The 7,821-nt window shown below is 40.8% G+C and overlaps 1 protein-coding gene across 1 annotated transcript in view; it reads right to left on the minus strand.

Moving 5' to 3' along the window:
• The window catches only part of YWHAB (tyrosine 3-monooxygenase/tryptophan 5-monooxygenase activation protein beta), a gene marked incomplete in the record, with an annotated part of 20,391 nt that extends 13,871 nt beyond the window's left edge, over positions 1 to 6,520 (minus strand). Inside the window, 1 exon segment of the mRNA XM_072414850.1 lies at positions 6,363 to 6,520.
• Between the last annotated feature and the right edge of the window lie 1,301 nt (positions 6,521 to 7,821).

Here is a 7,821-nt window from a genome sequence, read left to right on the forward strand (position 1 = left end):
AAAAAAAACTATATACAAAAATTAATGAGCGGGTCAGTTATTTTCAGCAGACATGTAAAATAATAATATGCTGTTTGCCACCATGAAAAAAAAGTTTGATTTTGTATAGAAGAGGTAGAGAAATCTTCTGTCCTGTTATATTAACTACTTTCTATAATACTAGAGTCTCTATGGAGCTCATCTTCAGGCATAATATGCTTTCCTTCTTTAAAACAATAGGCGTGTTCTGTATTATAGAAAGGACATGCTATGTCCCTTCTGCAATAAAAGTACCTTACTTGTCTGCAATCTTTTGTTGAATGTACATAGGCTGCACATGCACAGTTCCTTGTACAATCCTGGGACTAAATAAATTCCTATGCACATGGGCGAGAGTTGCATCATTCTAGCCGGGCAAATCAAAATGGCAAAAGATCCTAAAGTCTGGTGGAGGACTGGGTGAGGATGTTAGCACTGGCCATGTAGGGGCAAGTGTAGCCCCCCCCCCCCCAATTTCTCCGGAATTTCTCTCCTTCTGGAGGTGTTTGTGTTGTTAAAGGCTAGTAGGAGAGAGAGGGTGCAACACTGGATATGCAAAACCTGCAACACCTAGGCAACGCACACGTCAGATGGTTCTTGTCCGGCAATCGCCTCAGGGCTGGTATCGGACAAGAATCCGGTGTGTGTACAGGGCTCATCGCTCATAGATCCATCCTGGCGGATTCAAGAACGGATCCAAGAACGACTGTAACGAAAGTGAAGGGGAGAGAGCACAGCGGGGTGCCGTTTGACCGTTCTCCCCCTCTCCATAGAGCAGATTGGGCTAGTTTATGCATCATTCGGTCTCTTGTAGTTGGAAAGGCTTGTCAAAGATTGTTTTCCGCCACAATTATTGCATGTGTATACACAGATTAGATTACTACTGACCAGGAAGTAAAAAAAAGAAACAGCGAACAGGAATGTAAACAAGAAGTTTTACATGGTTGTGAAAAAACATAGCGTCAAGGGACCTTGCTTTGGAAGGAAATAGTTGGAACTGCTTTATTATTGTAAAGATTGTGTTTAGAATTTAACTTACATTTTTATTTCTGCCTTTTGGTGTGTATACTATTGATAGAGTTTTGTTATAGGTATAAAAAAAAAAAAAAGCATAATTGTCATTGGAAAGGATCTTTTACAATCCTTTACAACAGCAAAAGACTGCACGATGCATGAACGAGTACTGTACATACAGCACCATTCTGCTCTATAGAGAGGGGAGGGGGAGAGTGACGGAGTGGGACCCTGCTGAGTGCTCTCCCCCTTCACTTGCATTAGGATCGTTCGTCGTCCATGGATCTGCCAGGGCAGTGGTTCGGACGATGGATGCTGTACACACGCCAGATTCTCGTCTGATATCGGCCCTGTTCTTAGGTTTAGATAAACTAATGGGTTTGTTTTTACATTTTTCCAACTAAACCCAATTAAAATGTGTAAGTTTTAGGTGAAAGCTCTGCTCATGTTGTGTGTAAACATTAGTAATTAGACTCCATATTGTCTGCTGTCATGATGAATACAGAATTTAGCAGCATCTATGAAATACTGTCTTCAGGCATGGCTTTAGTGAGCACTCCATGGCAACAAGCAAAATACTGAACATTTTGTTTTTTGTAGAAGATACATAAACCAAACACTCAAAATTTAGCAGCCATCCCATAAAATGTAGTTTGATATATAAAAAGTCACATGATTTTTGACAAATAGGCCTGTGGGTATGACGGTTAGACTATGCCAGTCATCAACAGCGCACTTTAGTATAGACTTGTGATGAAAATGTAACCAATGCCACGACTTCTACATCTTCCCTCATTTATAATTTTCATACTTTATGCCCCCCCCCCCCGTCCTCCCACTCCTGAACCATGCCCCCTACGCTGTGATTCTCCATGTAGCGTCTTCATCCCAGTCAGTCAAAAAAAATGAATGGGGGAGGCAGCGAGTGGTTCGCCACCACCCACAGTAAAATCTTCAAACGCTGCTCCAATTGTAATGTTTAAACAATTGCTAGAGATGTTTTGCTACACTGAACAAACGGCTACACAATTATCATGTAACAGCATTCCTTTGTGCTTAATGCCACAATGCTCCAATTGTGAGATTTCGTACTTCTGAACATCAGTTTTGCACAGTTGTACAGGCTCTTCTCCTTGTACTAAAATCTGACTTTACTGAGCACTGTGAATTTATAGCCCCAGCATTAATATATGACCCACTCTTTTATTCATAGAATATCAGTTGTTTTCATCATAGAGGGCATTACCTAGAGTGGGCTACTCTTGGAAGCAAGCTATATATAATAAACAGTATTAATATATAATCCCTTTTCAACCTTCTGCATTGCTCAAAGCTATTGATTCTATTTAACACAATAATCCAGAGTGTGACTCGGGGTGGATTTTACCTGCAAAAAGCAGTAATCCTGAGACACACTCAGGGTTGCTGAAAAACCCACTTACGTTGCTCCGTCGGTCTCCCCCAGCGTCCTACTCCTGATCTTCAGCAGCGAACCACAGAGACAATCTCCGGGGTTTCCAGGTGAGATTGGTGCATGTGTAATGCAGGCAGGTCGGCGGGAAATTCAAATAATTTTGTATTGGATTGAATACAAAACAGCTGTATTGAGTCCAGTACAAGGAAATCTTTATATAATATACAAATAATTATATTTAAATATGTGTTATACATGCTTTTGTACAGTTATATTACATGTTTCACAATTGTTTTATCTTTTTTAACAGACTTTTGTGTTTTTTTATTTAAAGTTTATAAATAAATTTAATAATTATTGGACATATTTCAGTGAGTTATGCCCAAGAATTATAGCCTACAATGTAAAATAAATTTCCATACAAAAAAATGTAACACTTTTTGCATGGAAATACGGACAGATTTAGAATGCTAGGGGGTTAAAGACTGACCTATATCCTCATGGACTAATTGCTGGTAATTCTTTATTTCAATCGAGATATTACGGCTCTAAACATTTTCCCCTCCTGATTATACTTTATATACTTTACATCTGGTGCCATCTTTATATTAAGGTCAAGTGGATGCATGCTCTCTACTGGAAACTAAACAGCACAGTGACTAAGGGGGAATGGGCCGGCGATTTGAACTTTACCGCGGCTGGGATATTAGAGAGGAACTAAACTCAAACACAGAGAGCAATGCTTATAGAAAAAAATTGCAGTGAGGTAACATCCTAAATTCTTCCAGTGAGGTAACATTCTAAAGTCTTCTTACCACTTCTTAAATCCCAAATCAGCATCTAATGGACTACCATAGCTTCTTCATCTCCTTCCTTTAGTTCTGCACACAGAGGGAGCCACAAAAGGAAGCATTTCCACTACTGACATCAATCTGGGAATGTTCTCTATTGTATACCTTAACCACTGAGCCATGTTAATAAACACATCTAGAAGCAGCCCCATTAGTTGTCAGGGTAGAAATTAAAATCCCCACAATGAAAGGTGACAAGCTGGGCATCTAAACTATCCAGGCATCCACAGCTCCAGATTCTCCAACTTTAGACACTCACACTGCAAAGAGGGATGGGAGAGGCCAAGTGACATTTTACTACTCCTTTAGGATAAAACTACTTTTTGTGCTGCCAAATTAGAATTTGCCTAAAATTTGGATGCCTAATAGAAAGTAAGCGAATATTGTTTAGTTCCACTTAGTGATCCAACAACAGAATTGCTGAATAACACTTACTGATAGCTGCTGTTTTGGGGGGGGGGGACAACATATTAGGATGCCCACTTCCCATTTTCCCCCTATGCTCTCCATAGAACTAAGAGCTCAATCTGTAATAAAAATCATGTTTAATACTTACTATACATCTACCCTTCCTTCCTTTATTATTTCTTAGTATCCTCCTTGCCAGGAAAATTCCTCCATCAATTTCCTTCTCCTAAAAACAATCCTAATGGTTTACCTTGGTTACTTACCCTTGTCTTTTTCTGGGGGATCCTCATCTACTTCCCATATTGCATAAACCCCATCAAAAGTAAAATTAAGTGTTTCTCCCAATATAAGTTGGTGTACCCAATATTTGTGGCCACATTGTGGCTTCATCAGGGATATAGTGTAGAGGGATGTGCCTATGTATATAGATACACCAGGAAGCTGTCTCCATCATTAAAGGTCTCATCCAGTACAGGTTTACATCCATATGTTCAAAGAGGAGTGCAGAATAGTGGATAAGAAAACACACCTATTGGTTAGTACATGCCATTTATATATAACAAATTGAGAACAGAGAGAAGTGATGATTTTTCAATTTGACAGAAAAAGTTCCTCCTATACAGGAATCAATCCTATTATGTATAACACTTAATTTGTGGTTTATAGGTAAGCCTTTAAGCGTACCTAGACTCAGAAATTTAACTTAAAGGATAGACAACATGTACCTTTATGTAGGGTAAACATCCTTTTTTTTTTTTTTATAAAAAAAAAAAAAAAAAAAAAAAGGTGCAGCACTGCCACCTAAATCTTCATCGCCTAGGCGATGGAGAATAAATGGGAGCGCTCTTGGATGCTTCTTGGGAGGCTCTTGGATGCTCCTTTACATGCGCAGAAGGAGCCTTTTCGCGCAAAGAGAAAAATTTGCATGCGCAGTGAGATCTGCAATTTTTTTTTTCATCCTGAGTCACCCGATCTGGCGCTGGGTCAGGTGACATAGGTTGAAGAACAGAAAGAAGAGGAGAAGATGGTGGCGCCCGATGGAAGACAACCCTGGATGAATCAGACTGCCCTGCAGGTTTGAAGGCAAGTGTATTTTTTTTTTCAGTTTAATTCCTCTTTAAACATCTGCAAATATTAAAATATTATTGTCTAAATCAGCCTTTTTCAATGTTTTTATTAACAAATTTATTTTCAGGTATTAAACAATTTATAGGAGTTCAATGCAGAAAAATGTAGAACTACGGTTCCAGTTTTAAGTTTCCACGATCAGACAGGACATTATTGCAGAAAATTACAGATAATGTCCCTTCTACCTGCCTGATCACTCCAGGTATCTGGCCAAAAAAAAAAAAAAGCTGAGCTGGTCAGATTTAGTTGCCAATATACCCAGGAAGGCCGGCTTTTCCTGGGAGTGCCAGCGTGGGAATCACATCATCCTGGCCCTGCTAATAGAGATGGCCGATAATTGCCAACAGGAGAAAGAAAATGATGGCCATGCCCTGCGAGGGAAGGTGAGCATTGCAGGGTTTAGTTCTGCTTTAATTTGATGGAAAGAATTCTCTAGTTACAATGGTGGCTAAAATATCACCTTAAAGCATACCTAGACAACCCTTTTATGTATGGTAAAAAATTCATTTTTTATTTTTTTTTTTAGGTGCAACACCCTTTAAAAAAAAAAAAAAAAATTTGGCCACATAGGTGGTCAAGAATGCAAAGTATTTCAAAGCCTCCCGGGATACCTACGTCAAGCATCCCGGAAGGCTCTTGAGCGCTACTTCTGCGCATGCCCGAGCATCTGAGGCATGGGCAGGAGCCTTTTTGCGTGATGACAAAAATTAGCCTATCTCACGTATCCACAGAAGAGGCAAAGGTGGCGGCGCCTGGGACGCAGGCTCCGGGATGACGCAGGACCCGATGCAGGACACCTCCGGAGCGATCGGACTGCTCTGCAGGATTGAAGGTAGGTGAATTATTTCAGTTTTTCTCTTTAATAAAAAAAAGTAATCATTGAAGTCACGTAGGTGGCTCTACCAAGGGAAGCGAGATCGAACACCCACAATTAGTGAAACCCCAAGTTGAGAAGGTCTGGTCTAAAAGGTGAAAGATACACTGGTGGCTATGTGCAGAAAATTCACACTCATTGATTTCTGAAACAATTCTCCCGGCGAGATAACATTGTGGGAAATATAACATTGGGGGTTACCTTTATTATAATGAAGGGGCGGAGCCAGGCTAGACTTACAAAGCAAAAGTCAAGATTTGCATAGATCAGCACGTTTTATTTATAGATGGAGGAGCAGAGTGAATTTAATTTGGGTGAATATTTGATGCTGAATCCAGTGATAATGAAGATAAAATGATGACAGATATAAGGGTTTTGTTAATGGGATATTTCCATGTAAATGTGTCCGGGTGGGTTTTATTATTGGGATCTGTGCCGGTGAAGCGGTGACAGCAGCTCATCCCATAGATGACAGAGCGGCCCGGGCACATGAGGGGGAGGGGAGTCGGTAGTGCAGGATTAGGCCGTCGCCGAGTCAGTGAAGGATGACGGAGCGTTATGTATGGCAAGCAGGATGTAGGCTGCAGGCCGCGGTGACCCTGTGACTGAAATTCTCGAGCCCTTCCCACCCTCACCGTACCCAATATATCCGTACCTGAGAATAGCGTTCCGCTGATACGGCTTCCACACACTCTCACACACCCGGCAGACTCAGCTTCCTCCCAGTCCCCTCTCCTGCGGATTCAATGCCGTTCAACTTCCGTTCCAGCCGCCACTTCCGCCTCACCCGAGCCCCGCCTCCTCCTCCTGGCTGCATCCCCGGGGTGTAGAGCGGGGAGTGACTTCAATGTCACCATGGCAATAGTAGTGACGTCAGTGGTCTGTAGAGGGGAGCGGCGCTGGGCTGAGGGGGGAGAATGTGTCTGGGCGGCCTCATAGCTTCTGTATGTTAGCTGCCCTACGTCCTCAATGTTTATTAAATGTCATTAAACATTGGAAATGTGCATTATACTGCTACAAATAAAGGAAGAAATAATAAATAAACCCGAATAATATATATTTAATGAGGTTCTGTCAGTCTAATAAACAATATTGAAAAATAGAGGTGGTAGGGCCCATTCACACCAACCTGGGCCATGCTGTGTGTGAACATGCATTACATGCAAGCAGTGTTTTCCTTGTATCAAGAGCTCAATGCACCACAACTGCAGCATCCTCAGCCTTACAATGCATCTTTCTGCTGCAAGGCCTCGTCATTCAGTTACTGCAGCCACCGCATCACAGATCTGCAATAACAATGCATGGCAATCCAATGCACCAACTCATGTCCTGCAATACCGCATGCATTTCCTCAGTGCTGTGGTGGAAATAAAGGCTTTTCAATGTCCTTTGTCTGCTACCTCTCTGCAGTCTCCATCTGTCTCCTCAATATTGAAAAGCTGTCACCCTCACCATACATTGCCGCCTAATATCTTACATATTTATTATCAACCATCATATACTTTTGCCAACCTTTCGGACCTCGTGGACCACTACATTTCTAATTTTAAATCCACGTACTATTAATATGATTTTTAAAAAAAAGATAAATACATTTGTAAAATAATGATCTTCCTAATGGTGCCTGACGAGGATAGTGGAGGCTCTGATTCATTGATCAGCTCACTGGTAAGTGAAGTATTACTGTTGTTACTGTTATCATTAGTTACATTATCTTTGGTATTCCTAAAGAAATCAAAAATATTAGTTTGCTTTTTCTCACTCATTATGGGTTTATTTCATTTGAATCTAAGATCAAACAAGAAATGATAGTTATCACAGTCAAACAATGAGATGCCATTAAATATACCAGTTATAGAAAATACACAGCTAAGGTCATACTTACCTAAAAGATCATCTGAGAAATAAATACAATAAAACAATCAGATGACAATCGGTATTGGCGGAGCGGGGTGACTGTTGTAATGGTGGAAACAATACTGAAGCGTACGGCTCAGCAACTTAACATTACACCGACGTCACGCTGCACCTCCCTTGTTTTCCCGTCTCCAGTACAGTTCGTGACTTTAGTGGCGAAAATTGTCATTTAGAATATATGAATTTATTAGTATATT

Source organism: Pyxicephalus adspersus, chromosome 6 (genome assembly GCF_032062135.1).
Source record: "Pyxicephalus adspersus chromosome 6, UCB_Pads_2.0, whole genome shotgun sequence".
Classification (NCBI taxonomy): Eukaryota; Metazoa; Chordata; class Amphibia; order Anura; family Pyxicephalidae; genus Pyxicephalus; species Pyxicephalus adspersus.